Genomic DNA, 15,812 nt, shown 5'->3' with positions numbered 1-15,812 from the left:
AGCCTCTGTACTAGATGATTGGAGGAGAGCTCATGTAATGTTGATTTTTTTTTAAAAAAAAAAGGCTCCAGAGGTGATACTGGCAATTACAAGCCTGTAAGCCTAACTTCAGTACCAGGCAAAGTGGCTGAAACTACAGTCAAGAACAGAATTTTCAGACACATAGATTAACGCAATTTGTAAGGCCGTTTGTAAAGATAAATCATGCCTCACCAATCTATTAGAATTCTTTGAGGGGGTCAACAAACACGTGGACAAGGATGATCCAGTGGACATAGTGAAGCTGAACTTTGAGAATGTCTTTGACAAGGTCCCACACCAAAGGTTCTTAACCAGAGTAAGCAGTCATGGGATAAGAAGGAAGCAGTCATAGATGAGTGACTGATAGGAATAAATTGTCAGTTTTCAGAATGGAAAGAGGTAAATAGGGGAGTGCCCCAAGGATCTGTATGGGGACCCCTGATGTTCAACATATTCATAAATAATCTAGAAAAGGGGGTGAACAATAAGGTGGCAACATTTATAAATGATACCAAATTACTCATGACAGTTAAATCCAAAACTGACTGAATAGTTAACAAAGGGATCTCACAAAAGTGGGTGACTGGGCGACGAAATGGCAGATGAAATTCAATGCTGACAAGTACACAGTAATGCACATTGGAAAAAATAATCCCAACTATACATACAAAATGATGGGTTCTAAATTAGCTGTTTCTACTCAAGAAAAATCTTGAAGTCATCGTGAATAGTTGTCTGAACACACTTGCTCGATGTGCAGCAGCAGTCAGAAAAGCTAATAGAACGTTAGGAACCATTAGGAAAGGGACAGATAACAGAAAATATCATATTGACACTATATAAATCCATAGTATGCCCACACTTTGAATATTGCATACAGTTCTGCTCACCCCTTCTCAAAAAACATCTCTAAGAATTGGAAAAGGTACAGAGATGGGCAAGAAAAATGACTGGGTTATGGAAGAGCTTCCATATGAGGAGAGATTAAAGAAATGGACAGTTCATCTTAGCAAACAGATGACTCTGGAGGATATGACAGAGATCTATAAAATCATGACAGTTATGGAGAAAGTGTTATTTACCCCTTCTCATAACAAGGGATGAAATGATGGGCAGTGTTAACAGCTTGTGTGCGCCTTGGGCCTTGTGCATGGGGCTGTTATTCCATGGAGAACAGACCAACCAGAGGGCTCTGAACTTAACGAGTGGAGAAAGGCAGAGACCTCACTTTAAAAGAAAAGCTAGAGCAAGAAGAGTCAGACGTGCCCACACAGCCCCCTCGGCCCCAAGACAAACACCTTCGACAACAGGACCTCCTACCCCAAGAAATGCTCTGGGCAACCAGAAAGAACAGAGACTCGGAATAGGAGCGCTGGTCTCTAGAAATTCTTCCTTTGGAATTCACGGCTCTGGCTCCTTTCCCCACAGCCCCTGACTTGGACTCCGAACAGGTCAAGACAAGTTAAAGCCGATTGAGCTAATCTGTCACTTTCTTATGCACAGCAGGGGATTACGTGGAGGTTGGATTTATTTTCCAATGTGCTCCCCACCACCAAACCCTAGCCCTGTCCCCACTGCACTGCTGGATCTCAAGGGAAATCCGAGGGATGCACAGAGACCACTACCATGGCACTTCATCTGGGGACCTCGAACTCTTTTACAACAAGCAATCACTTAGGTCCTCCAGTGGTCCTGTGAATTATCCCCTTTTTGCAGGAGTGGAAATAGAGGCATGGAGAGGGACTTAATGAAGGTGACACTGAGTCAGTGGCAGAGCTGAGAATAGGACCCAGGAGTCCTGGACTCCCCACACTCTGTTCTAACCCTGAAGTTTTTACCATGCAGTGATCATACACGTTGACAGACAAACAGGGGCGGCTCCAGACACCAGCGCAGCAAACGCGTGCCTGGGGCAGCAAGCCATGGGGGGCGGGCTGCTGGTCGCTGTGAGGGTGGCAGTCAGGCTGCTTTCGGTGGCGTTTCTGCATGAGGTCCGCCGGTCCCATGGCTTTGGCGGTAATTTGGCAGCGGGTAAGGTGAAGGCGCGGGACCAGCGGACCTCCCACAGAACTGCCACCGAATCTGCGTGACTGGCGGACCTCCCACAGAAACGCCGCCGAAGGCTGCCTGACTGCCATGCTTGGGGCGGCAAGAGACAGAGCCAGCCCTGCAGACAAAACACTCTGGGTGATGAACAATCACAAAAACAATCTCTAATTCATTAATAAAAGAATATTTTTTTAAAAATTAACCCTTTGGGGGGGGAAGCATCCCATGAAAACCCAGCTAGCGGTTTCTGTCCAGCTCTCCTGGCTTCACCCAGAGCTGGGGGACAGCTTAGTAAAGCCCAAGGACAGGCAGATTATGCACATTTTCACTTCATTATGCAGGGCTGCCTTTTCCCCTAACTGCTCCGTCCCCAGAGCCTGATCCAAAAAGACAAGTGAAGTCAATGGAAAGATTCCCACTGACTTTGGATCAGGCCCTGTATGTGCAGAGACACCTGGTCTGCTGCAGTCCATGGTCACTTGCTATGACTGACAGGATATTGGGAGAGGCGTGCTGGGCACCTCCCAGGCCCCCGGGAGCATCACCCATCTCCCCCCAGCCCATGAGGCAAGACTGTCTCAAGCCCAGTATGGGCAGCAATAGGGGGAGAGGGGAAGAAGAGAAGTCTCCAGACCCCCTTGTGCCACCCCTTCCCTTCACCTCCACCTGTGTTCCAGTGTCCCTGTAACGGAGAGCGCAGACAGCACAGAACCCCAGCAGTGAGAAACCGACGGCACATGGCGAGGGGCACAGAGCAAGGGATCCCAGCTGAATGCTACTGCCACCCCATGCAACCCCAGGAAAATCAACTGCCTCCACTACCCTCCCCAACTAACACCAGCCCTGATACGTGCATGTCTCGCTCTCTCTGCGTCTGATCTGGTTGTGCAAGGACACATGCCCACAAGCACAATCCAACAGGCCCTGCAGTGGCTTCTGCACAGGCTTAGAAGAGCTGTGGGATGAGAGCTCAGACCACACTGCCTGCCCCTCCCCAGCAGCACCTGCACTGGGAGAGCCAAGAAAGCCCTTAGAGGCAAACTGGTGGTATCCTGTAATTAGCTCTCACCAGCTCCAGCACTCAGCCCGCCCCTGGGACTGACCGTCGCTTGTCAGCCATCAGCTCGGTAGCCAGAGGGGGTGGGCCCCTGCCTGCTCTTATATAAGACTCTTTCACCTCTGAAAGTCAGGAGGCACCTGGGTTAAGATTTTCTCACACTGACTCCCCATATGCTGTGTCCCCTTTTGCAGCTCAGCAGGGGGGTTGTTCAGACCAGTAAGAGACTGAGGGACAATCTGAACAGAGAACATTCCAAATTGGGTGGGGTTTCCTATCCGTTTTCTGTAACTGCCTGGGATTTTCTGCCCCCTCTCGCCATTCACAATCAGCATTCTTGCCCCTCTCTTGCCTTTTCCTGCTCTAGCAGAGGACCAGTTGCCCAGGAACCAGCAGCTACCCCCCACCAAGGTCCTCTTGCAAACAGCCAGAACAGCATGCCCTACTACCCTTCCAGTGAGGGCGAGCAGAGGGTGAGTGGGCTGCAGACTGAATCTGTGGGCAAGTCATCTATGGTACCAGATAGCTGGCCCTCCCTCCCCCCCGAGCACCCAGATAAAGCATGCCAGAACAATGCTCTTCCGGACATGCGGCGTGGTGCTGAGGACAACAGACGAGAGAGTCAGTCCCAAAATCAGCAGCAGGCCGCTGCCGGCTGGGGAGAACAAGTGGAACTGGTATATCAGTGCTGGCAGTGTCACCCGCTTTCCCTCCACTCCTCCCAGTGCAGGACTATGGATGCTGTCAAGCTCGTCTTGGCTTTGCAACTCCTCCATGCTTGGATGTCCCTCCCAAAGGGAGCTCGGTAACACTGAGGGCTGGGTCCCTAGCCATCTACACTCCCTGCAGCGGCTGCCTTCAAACCTTTTTATCGTCCATCCCGATCCAAGGCAGCACCTCTCACAGCCGGCCCAGCTAGCAAGAACCAGCGTGTGCCACCAGAGCCAGCGTGTTCCTGAGGCTGACTGCCCTGAGCCTGCAGGACACGGTCAGCTGCCAGTGAAGTCACCTTGGAGAGGGTGCTCAGCAGCCTGCATGATCAGTCCCTAAGCGTGGGGGAGGGAACAGAGGGCAGCAGTTCTGTGCTGCCTTCGATTCATCTGGGCTGCACAGGCACCAGCCTTCCCTTCCCTTGGAGGGGCTCCCAGCTGTTAGCGCTCAAGCAGGGCTCGAGTAGAGACTTTGATCCAGGAGCCCTTTCTGCACAGCCAGCGCTGCCGCTGCTGAACTGTCGAAGGTTACATGATTAGCCCAGGGAACTGAGTGCTGACCCTGCAGGAGAAACAAAGAGCCTCTTGCTGTTTGGCAGCAGCTCCTGTCCCTGCTTTTCCTGGGAAGCCAAAGAAGGAAAAAGGAAGAGAGGGCCTGAGTTGGGATAGCCAAGGACGGTGAAGGGCAGCCCAGAGAAATGATACTGGGGCAGGGGCTCATCCAGCCTGGTTCTCCCATGAAAATGCTCCATGCTCCACTCCGACTCAGCACTCCAAGAACTGATGCTCCCAACCCAGCCTCCTCTTTGGATCATGCTCCAACAGAACCACTCGAATGAGCATACTTTTCCTTCTATCTACCTAGGCCCTTCTTTGACTTCCCCTGCTGTATTATCGGAGCCCTCACACACCCACGGGAAGGGGGCATTGGCAAGGCGCTCGTCTACACATGGAGTTATTCCTGAATATCCCCCCAGGGTGGATGCTCTATTCTGGACTAGGCCTGCCTTGTTCCTGTCCACAGATTACGCTAACTAGGAGCAACTCTTATTCCAGAAGAGCGGCCTCACTTGAAGTTTACATGCTACCTTGAAAACATGGGGAAGTAGGGAAAGCCACAGGGGGGAGCCAACCCAAAGTGCTGGGGACCTGCCAAATTTAAAAGCAGTAGTAGCACCTGGAGTCGGGCAGAGGATTGGCATCAAGAGGAATCCTCCTGCAGGGGCAGCCCTGAGGAAGCCAGCGCAGGATACACCCCGGGTACCGCCAGCTCAGAAGGAAGCAAGCTGGGAGGCTGGCTCTGCGTGAGAGGGGGAGGAACCAGGCTGTTTAGCAACAAAACAGGGTGTTTGTCGACATGGAGCACGGGTTGCCAGCCTCCCACAAAAGCCGTCTCATTATCCCCTAATTACTGCCTTGGCAGCTCCTGCAATTAACGCCTGCCTGAGTGGCTGCTGTAGGGGGAAATAAAGGGTTAGAGACACATTACAGTCAATCAGGCAGCAGGAGGGCTGATCAGAGCCCAGACCACCAAAGCTCCTGCGTTATGGGGCCCTGGGGGCAATGGCAGAGAACACAGAGGCACGTGGTCAAGTCACGGATCCCCTACCTGCTCAGGCCTAGCAGAAGTAACCGGGAGTCCCTTGCACTGAACCCACAGAGAGTCACCCACTTCCAGCTTCCCTGAAGTCGTGGAGACCAAAATGCTCTCTCTCTCTCTTTGGGATTTGGGGGAGGGGTGCAGTTAGGGTGACCAGATGTCCCAATTTTATAGGGACAGTCCTAATTTTGGGGGCTTTTTCTTATATAGGCTCCTATTACCCCCCACCCCCATCCTGAATTTTTACACTTGCTATCTGGTCACCCTAGATGCAGTAGAACTTCACCCCCTTTGCTGGGAGGTGCATCAAGGGAGGATTCCCACCTGCAAGAAGCTGCCTTTTTCATTGCAAATCAAATAAGGAGGGAGGGACCAAAGCTTGATTTTCGTGCAAACGGAGCATTTTTCACCACTTCACCCCCTGGCACTGACAGGAATGGTTCTGCACAGTTCAGGAGAGAGGAAGACTGGCAACTGGGCAGCAGCGGTGGGGATTTCATTACATGAAAAACTTGTGTTTCTTCCAGCAGAGGATCTCAAAATGCTTTGCCGACACCCGATAAACGGAGTTACATACATCCCTGTAAGGTGGGTCTTATCCTCAGATGGGGAAACTGAGGCACAGAAAACTTGACAGTGCCAAGAGGGGACGTAGCAAACTGGGGCAGATTAGAATCCACATCTCCAGACTCCCAGTGCCTTAATGGTGACTGGGCAAGGGGATGCGAGAGAGAAGAGAATGCATTAGGATCCGTTTGCTTCACTCTGATCTATGAAGGTGGCATCTAAAAGGTCTTTTTCCCAAAAGTTCTCCCTGCCTCCCGGCTCACTTGGAAATACCAAGACTCTCAAGTCTCCCTGGTTTTAAAAGAAGGTCACTTTGGATGACCCAGAAATAGGGAGTGGGAGGTTGCATTCCTTCTCTGGAGGATTAGGGTGTCAAATCTTTTTCAAAGAGCTTTTACCTCCGTCGATTTTAATGCACCCTTATGATCTAGTCTGACCTCCTGCCTAACACTGGCCAGTTCATCTCCCCCAGTGATTCCCACATCCAGCAGAATTGTCTCCTGACTCTTTCACAAGGCCTTTGTGTTTAACAGGGGTTGACAGAAAGAGAGTAAAAACATCTACAAAGTGTTACACAACCTGAGTACAATTTGCTTCCTCTCAAGTTGGCTTTCGCTTCCTTGTATCACCAACATCAAAACACTCCTAGTTCTCTCCTCTACTGGAGTTTCCCCATGAAAAACAGGTTTTGACGAGGGCTGAATTTCTAGTGTAAAACCACGTTCCAAGCATCCCTATGTATCACAAAGGGCTCAAGCTGATTTCCCTCGCCCCTTCTACCCCGCAACTGCAGGTCACCTCTAGCCACAAGTACTGTCCTTCCTTCAGCTCACTCCAGAATTTGCTCAACGCTCACGCTGATACTCAACAAGAGACAGACTCATCCCACCGCCACTCTGACTGCAATGCACAGAACCAGGACTGCATATCAAACAGCTGCAGCCAGATCCCTGCTGGAAGAGTCCACACAGGTGGAGAGAGAGGGAGAAGCTTTGGAGGGAGCTGTACCCGTGGGCTGGGTTCGCTGTGGCCAAGCAGCGGGAGTTAGGAACAGCCCTCTGAAGACCTGGCTGGGCATACAGGGGGATATTGTCTAGCAATCTTCTTCTGCCCAGCCCTGGCTTGTGGGGCCAGAACACCAGGTGCAGGAGCAGAAGTGGCTCTGTCTAGTACAGCAGTTCTCAGTCAGGGGTCAGAGGGCCCTGGGTGGCCATGAGCAGGTTTCAGGGGGTCCGCTGAATAGGGCTGGCATTAGAAGCATTGGGGCCCAGGGCAGAAAGCCTACCGCTGCCCTGAGCTCTGCCACCTGGAGCTGAATCCAAAGCTTGAGCAGCTTAGCTTTGCCGTGCACCCCATGGCATGGGACCCCGTGCGATTGCCCTGCTTGCTTCCCCTAACGCCAGCCCTGGCTTTTATATGCAGAAAAACAGTTGTTGTGGCACAGCTGGGCCGTGCAGTTTTTATAGCATGTTGGGGGGCGGCAGAAAGAAAAGGGTTGAGAACCCCTGGTCTAGCATACTGGCAGTATGACCGACCCCTCCAAAACATGAGATTGTTAAGAGAATAGATGTTGTGTTGTTTTTATTAATTCATTAATCATTAGCTTTCTGGATTCTAAAGCTTTGAGGTGCTCTCTGGTCACATGTTCCAGCTTTACTCTGCAGCTGAGGGCTTGTAACTTTCATTAAAACAAAACATAACCACCCACCCCCCACACACACCCCCCATTCTCCCACCAGGAGCTGCAACTTTAAGAAATATCTTTAAGACTATTGAGAGAGCTGGCAACACCGCGGTAAAAAAGGAACCACCAGCCACAGTGATGGCAGGGGGAAATTACTGGTAAAGGGGGAGTGATTTCTCCCCATATGTAAAGCACAAGATATTTATTTGTAGTGTAGATGATTTTATTTCAGATTAAGGAAAACAAAGCACCAACATCGAGTGGGAGAGACAGCAAGCGAGCAGCAACTGCCTCTAACATTCCACATCTGGAAGGCAACACAAGAAAGCACTGGGGTGGCTGCAGGTAGAAGAAATTCCTCCCACGACTAAAAGATACCCTGCACAGAAAGCTCAATGACAGCCTCTCCTTTAGTTCTCTCCCCCCACACACAGAACAGAGATGTTGGCAGGAGAGGAAACAGCAAAGCAAAAATCCTGCAGGGCTACTAAGGGTTAACCAAGCCTCACAAGCCATCAGGGAGGATTAGGCCGTAATGCACATGTCTGGATGGTGTTTGCACTGAATTCTAGTCCAACTGACATAAGGTCTGGGCTGGAGATTGAGCAGGGCTCTGGGATCAGTCTGGCCACCGCCCAGGAGACAGGAGGGTGTGCAAATATGCACACAACCTTCTCCAAACCATTACCAGGGAAAACAGGAGACGCTGGCACGGAGCAGCGCTGCAGGATGCTAGTGGGAGGGAGCCAGTAAGCGGTGAGTGGCTCAGCAAGTCACCTGCTAAGACTGCTACTACACCACCCGATGCCTTTGCCCTACGCCAGTCAAGAACAGAGGCTAGGGCAGCACTGATTATCGCCTGCCATGGGATTTGACAAAGTAGTTCATTGGCAAAGGGCTTGCCATGCACTTGAAGCTCATAAAGAAGCCACAGACCTGAATTTCTCCATCAAGAATGGGGCCCCGCTCCATTGGGAGGCAGCATGCATCATCAGGAGATGGCAGCATGCAGCCCCAGCATGCGACCCCAGACACAGGCACCTCCCGCACCATCTCCTCAAAACTCAGGTGCCTCGCACCCCTCTTCTCTTGTACAAGATCTCTGCTGGGACAATCTCCTTTGGCCGCAATGGTGCCCAGCTCTGTTTCTAGATGGCACGAGTCACAGGACCCCGGGCTCATCCCCTCTCTGGCGCGCCTGCCTCAGAGAATCTCACCGTTAGCCCTTCCTTCTTCCTCCCCAGCTTCTCCGAGGCCAATTACTGCTACCCTCTGGTTTCCATGGGAACTCCGCAGGCAAAGCTGGCTCCCCAGCAAGGTCAAAGATTACCCAGCATGGATGCCGAAATGCAGCCGCAGAGAGGCTGCCGCCTCCCTCGCGGGGCACATGAGGCTGCTGGAGGCACAGTCCCATTCCAGAGAGAAAGCCTAAAGCCCAACGCACCTCCACCCCGTCTCACCCGCCCCCCGTCCTTTGGGAAGAAAGGGATGCAGGGCCCTACAAAGCCCAAAATTGGTGTTGTATCTTTACACAAACCTGCTTCCCTTTCTGGGCCAGAGAGCTAGTGAGGCCATAGACACATGCGAGCTGAAAGGACAGCATCGTCAGGACCCCTGGAGGCTGCTGAGTTGATCGTTGCAATGGGCAGATGAGGCAGGAGGGGCTCGTTTGGGGAAGCAGCTGCAAATTCAGATGCAGTCATTAGGTGAGACTTAAAATGGGGCCACATGTCTCTCTACAACACCCAGCGCTTGTAAACAATGCCTCCCACTGAATTCAGGGGATCCCTCCTCCTCCCAAACAGGTTTGGGGTGAGGTCTCAGAGGGTGGCTACTGTATCCCAGCCAGTTCACCCTGCCCAACTCGTTAATAAACCCAGCTGGATGGGCCGCTCTTGACACGGACCACATGATGGTTACCAAACATTCAAGAATTTTAATACCTCTGGCCATCTCATCAGGAGTTCCAGAGTCCTAATCCTGACTTTGCCATCAATTTCCTGGGTCCTGGGGTAATCACAGAGGCCAAAGTTTTTTCAACCCTAAGTGCCTACAATTATACCTCTAACGAAGAGACATGATGGCAAAGGTTCTGACCGCTGTATTTCCAAACAGAGTCAAAACTTCTGAGAACAAGAAGTGTCAGGCCGTTGATGTCAGCATCTAACGTTAGGGGCCTGAACGTGAAAGCGTTCAGCTTCTCTGTGCCTCAGTGTTTCCATCTGAAAGACGAGGATGAGAACACAGATCTGCTTTCATTCATTAACAACTGTAAATGCTTTGAGGTCCTCAGACAAAAGGCACCACAGAAGCGTACTGTAGGCAGTTGAGTAGCGTGCGTGAAGGCTTGTCTATAAGGCGATCAGTGCAGTGCCAGCCAGAGCGTCAGTCTGCAGCATACTAAGCTGCACTCCAGGACTTTTGCTGCACTGTTGCAGTGTCCACATGGTGAGTTACTGCATGGCAAGCTAGTGCATTGCAGATTCACACCCTGACTTGCTACACACCGAGTCGACAAGCCCTCTGAAACACACACACACACACACCCCCCACTGCCATCTACTTGACAAAATCAGGTTAGTTGAACTGTGCATCATACACCCCACACTGCAAACACCTAAGGGAGATTCTCCTTTAGCTCAGGGACCTTTGCTTTTGTAATCAGATGGTCTATATTGGCCCTGGGCGTGAAGCACTGAATAGTCATGGTTGTCAGCAGATTGAACACTGTCCTAGCTCCTGCAGATTTGTTGAAAAACATTATTATTGGGTTTTAATGGCTTGGCAGGCTGCCTTCTACTGGAATAAGAACTGTTCAACAGCTCCATCCCCACGTGGCTCATTCTGTCCTTATTTGCCATTTATCAAGATGGCCAAAAACGCACTCAGCCATTCAGAGTGATGAGAGAGTGGGAAGAATAGGACCAGAAGAGCAGCTGCAGCTTCACCTCCAAAGAGGCACCTCTCTCCCCACTCTGGGCTGCTGCACAGCAGCCTGGAAGAGCTGGCCACGTGGGTGCTCTGAAAGCAATAAGCCTGGCTGGGGAAACAGGAGGTAATTAATTCAGATGTGTGTGTGTGGATGTGGATGTGAAGAAGAAGAAAAAAAGACATCTCCCTCCTCCTGAGGGGCTCGTTCTGCCTTCACTCCAGCCAAGTGCTAGAAAGCCAATAGGGTTTTATTAATTCCAGGCTGCAGTGCAACATGCAATGCCTGATAATGTCCTTGCTCCAAAGGAAACAGTTTTCTCTGGTAAAAATAAATCCCCTGTGCAAGGCACTCCCCCACGCTAGGGGATACTTTCTAAGGCTGCTTCAGCCACTAGTGATGTTTAAGTTTGCTGGGCAGCGGTGCCAGCTGTGCCCTCCATCTCCTCCTGTACATATGAGTGTGCATCCCTTGAGGCCTCTCAGGCTGGATTTCAGAACATGAGGACCCCTTGTGTGAACAAGGCAACCTGCTTCCACTGAACCTTCCAGGAACAACGCTTGGTTCATCTCCCCTCTCCGCTGGAGCATTTCAGTGAGGATTTGCCACTCTCGGTTTCACTTCTGACTCCCAGATCTGTGCGGATTACACAGCCATCACAGCAGCCATCTGGCAAGAGGGTAAGCTATGCCAAGCGTGGCCTTGAGGAATAACAGGCTTGGAGTATTCACGGTGGGAGATGTAGTTAACATCACTCAGGGATCAGATGAGGCCAGGGCAGCGGTTGCTGGGCACCGTCCCAGGTGAATTGTACTCTGGCTGTTTTTTATTGGACCAGTGAATTGATGTATTTACACTGGACTTCAGACAAACAGGATCCTTACGCGTAAACTTAAGACAGCTCTTACAATGCACCTCCCATCTGACCTGCCCATCTCTAGTCCTGCCCTAGGTCTGCCCACCCTCAGCTCCTTTGAGGCATCTTACTCTTGTTCTCGATTTATTCCTGTGCCCTCCCACAGCTGTGGATACACCTCACTCCTGACCTGCAAATCCCCCCTCTCCCTCACGCTCCCACCACAGCTCCACCAAGGCACCTCAACCCCAAAGGTGCTGCCTCCCCCTGCTACTCCAGTTCTGGGCTTCGTCTGAACAGAGAACCAGCCTGCCATGCAGAGTTGTGTGAAGAGCTGTACAATGTCCACTCCGACCGCGTCTACACAGAGGGGTTTCTCTAATTCCACCCAGGCACTGGTGTGAATGAGCTGCTGGCATTTCGCTAAGCCCCACTTCGAGGAAGAATAGACACCACCAGAGTGTCTGTACTAAGACTCCCACCACTGAGCACAGATGGAGCCATACCAGTGGAAGACTCCTCAGTGATGCTGGAGATGCTTGAATCTTATTACCAGCACAAGACAAATGGAAGACTCGTCACTGAGTGAATTTATGCAGATTTATTCACACCTGGGGCAGACATCTTGGGATCGGTCAGTGCCCACCCCCTGAAATGCCACTGTGTAAATGCACAGCATTCCGATTGCCTGACTGGCCAGGGAGGATGGGATCAGCTCCTAATGCCCCGGAGGGGCCTAGAAAGCAAAGGGTGAACTGAGCCACATAGCTACTTCTGAGAGGCTGCCATTAAGGAGGGGGATCTCCCTTGAGATTGTGGGTAGGAATGCCCCGTAGAAAAGAACAGAGCTAGCCCAGAAGAGACAGAGAAGATTGGAGTGTTGGATAGAAGAACCTACTTGGAAAATGAGGATGTGCCAAGTAGTAAGAAATTAAGAGTCCTGGCAAAGGCTGCCCCACCCACCTCATTTTTATTCTGCTGGTCTCAGGTTTGTTTTGTATTAGAGCGGGTAACAATTCACCAGCCCTACCAGCCCATGCACCAGCATTCACAGGCCCCCTCCACAGAGCATCCCAGACTCCACTATTGCGTAGGAGCTTTCCTCCAGTCCTGCCCAGGTGGGCACCTCCTGCTCCCATGAGGCATCTCTAATCTTCGTTTCACTTGGACTAAACAGAATCACGAAGGGCAACGAGATGCTCAGGGGATTTAGAGATGGAGAATTTTGCCTCAAGGCCCGGTTGTTGGCCAGTAGGGGGCCTACATGAAGCAAATGTGCTGGATTCAGTTCAACTCCTAGCGGATATGATCACGGTGGAGACAAGCCGCCCCCCACCCAACAGTCCCATTGTGAGCAAGCTTAGAAAAGTACTGTATGCACCATAGGGGGCTGAATTCCCCTTTCACCCATCGAGCAAGTGCCACCAGGTCAGGGATGAGGCACAGCAGCAGGGCAAGGCTTGCCTGTACCATGCCTGCTCTGGGGATGGAGAGGCAGGTACTCTCCAGAACTGTCAAGCCAGGTCCTTGCACCAGCATTAAGTTCACAATGCAAAACTACACCACGAAGTAATAAACTTGATGATGCATGCAAAATCAGCCCAGGTGATGAATCAGAACATGTTCCTTGAGGCTTAACAGCAACATTCTAAAGCATCACTTGAATGACAGGCTCATAACAATCAGCCAGGATTTATTCCTTCAGCCCATGCACCGTAGAACATCTGCGTGCACTGGCTAGTTACATTCATTTGGGATCTTTAATAACAAATACACATAAATAAGTAAGTATTTACCATGGCTCCTGGCAGAAGAGGAATGTGCTTTTTTCTGTTGATAAGAGAGAGAGGTAAAGACACCAACAATTGGAAGTCTCAGAGACAGGCTGGGGTTTCCTTTAAGTGTCAGACGATATCTCAGACGACATCGATCGTAGTCTGTTTAGGCTGCAGCCTAAGCAAAAGATCCCTCCAGATCTGAGACTAGACCCAACAATGCATGGCTGTAAGGGAAGATATGGATTTGGCCTATTACAAACAAATTGGTAGGCATAGAGGCCTTTCTGGATGTCACTAGACTGTACAATGTGGCCATTTTGGACTTCAGAGAAGCAGCAGACATAGAACCCAGTTCCTCCTGTTCCCAAAGCCCAGGCCTCTGCCTTTTGGGCTAAAGGACAGTCTCCAACCACACTATATAGTAAGACATGCAGCTGAGTAAGTCCAGGTCTGTTCAGTAGAGCCAATGATAATATCTATTACATTTATACATCCCTTTTGTACTGAAATCACACACACACAGGAATCACTTCTCCAGCACTGAAATGCAGCCATGGCTGGTGCAGAGCATGACAGCTATTGTTGGCACAGATGCATCACACCAAAACACAAGGCGAAGAAGAATTCTATATCCCAATGAAACTGCAGGGGAAATTTAGTTCAGCAGAACGTAGCAATCCACATTGGAATTTGGCCAAGACAATGGGTCCCCCCAGCACCCAGTGAAACATGCCAGGGTTCTTTACTGAACATAACTGGTCAGGGCTCAGTTTTGCCTGGCACCTTCTCCAGCAACATTGCACCGCTGGGGCACTGGCTACAGGACTGTCTTAGAGGGTAGAGTGCCACTTTCTCGGTCACCACCAGCACTCCCTCAGGACAGCGCAGGGACTCCAGTTAGCCCTTCCAAGCAGCATCCTGCAATGAAAGCACATTCTCTACGGGACAGAGTGCAGTCTAATGGCCAGAGAACAGGACCAGGAACTCAAGTTCTAACCCCAGCTCTGCCACGTCACTACCCCTCTATGCCTCACTTTCCCCACCTGGAAAATGAAGAGCCAATCCTTCCCCATTCCCTCACAGATGTGGTGTTACCCCAATCTCACCTGCTGTGCTCTCCCCCTCTCACCATATCCCAGGCCACCTCTCTGAATGTACTCTGTCCCTTTGGACACTGTTGCCTCATGCCTACAGACCTTGTTTCCACCAAAAGGACATACACTCAGAAGGCCATTTGTGCAAAGGCAGGGCCCACCCCTGGCTGTTTAGATCCCCTTTCGCTTAAGAAGGGTCCCCAGCACTGGTGGGATGCCAAAAACCAACTGATAGAGACTGACAAGCTCCTTGGGGTGTCACCGCAACAGGGACACAAGATCACTTACAGCCTCATGACAGCCCATCAAAGCCACCTCTAGGGACATTCGTCCACTCACACGCTATATACACACACCCAGCCATGCATCACGAACGCACAGAGAGCAGGGGAGCCTCTTGCTGCCCGTGAAGCCAGCTGACACACACCGTCCCCAGGAGCATGGACTGGCTGGCACGTTCAGCCCTGTTTGTGGCAGCAAAGCTCAGCAATATTCATGGCACAGCACAGCAAGACGGCTGTCCAAACAGAAAGGAGGGGAGGGAGAGATGCAGTTCAAGCACAGGCTGCAAGAGACCAGGAACCTGGCATCTCAAAGCCTCCTTGCCAGGCAGATTCCCTGCACTGGAGGAGGGGAGCTCTGCGCTTGAAATATTTATCCCTCGCCCCAGCTATAATTAGCATCCTCACAGCCTCCATGATCCAGGCACCTGCCAGGGAAGCAGCGCAGGTCGGGCGCCGTGGTGAAAGCGGTTGTCAGCACAAGACTGTGCATGATGTCAGCTATTTGAGGCATTAAACAAGGACTCACCGTGCTGCTGCTCCGCGTCCCTCCACTCTGTGTGGCTAGATCCCAAGCCATGGTGACCTTTCCTTGCTACTTCCTCCAGCCAGATCCCCTTCTCCTTCCCTGCAGAGCCCCCTGGGGAATGGAAGCTGCTGTCTCACTCCCTCCCACCCACCCAGATCCCCCCTCCCTCTCTTGCTAGTCACTCATCTCTGTCTCCAGACAGTCACCGGGCTCAGCTAGGCAAGAAGATGCTGCTGCAGAATCCGGCATCCTTCCCTGGAAGCTGGAGCTGGGCATGCTCCATGCGCTCCTTAGGGTACTTAAAGGTCACGTGACGCCTGAGCTGTCATTTCCAGCAAGGAGTAAGTAGTAGGGGAGCAGGATTAACTCTGTCCTGGCCCTAGGAAGAGCAATGGCAGCAGCCACCCGCGCAGCTGGGTGATCCCTTACAACCTGCCAGGCCACGCAGGTTAATCACTACCGTCTCCCGCATGGAAAGGTGGCTAAGGTAGGGGATGGGGCCACACCAGAACCACTGACCAGCGCCCCATCCTGCAGCCTGGACTCCCACGAGTAACCCCACCTCTGTCAGTGAGGCTGCTTGACAGAGTAAGTGCATCAGGACCCACCCTATACAGTGGGGCTGGGGGTGGATTTTTTGGCTAAACCTTTGGGGTT

The 15,812-nt window shown here is 51.5% G+C and overlaps 1 protein-coding gene across 1 annotated transcript in view; it reads right to left on the bottom strand.

Annotated features, from left to right (window-relative positions):
* Positions 1-15,274, bottom strand: part of PLEKHA6 (pleckstrin homology domain containing A6) — a 134,194-nt gene extending 118,920 nt beyond the window's left edge. Inside the window, exon 1 of the mRNA XM_050952283.1 lies at positions 15,156-15,274. The gene's annotated coding sequence lies outside the window, so the exon portion shown is untranslated. The remainder of the gene's footprint in view (positions 1-15,155) is intronic.
* Between the last annotated feature and the right edge of the window lie 538 nt (positions 15,275-15,812).

Source organism: Gopherus flavomarginatus, chromosome 5 (assembly GCF_025201925.1).
Source record: "Gopherus flavomarginatus isolate rGopFla2 chromosome 5, rGopFla2.mat.asm, whole genome shotgun sequence".
Lineage (NCBI taxonomy): Eukaryota > Metazoa > Chordata > Testudines > Testudinidae > Gopherus > Gopherus flavomarginatus.
Note: the sequence above shows the minus strand (reverse complement) of the source record. Positions and strands in the feature narration are given on the sequence as shown.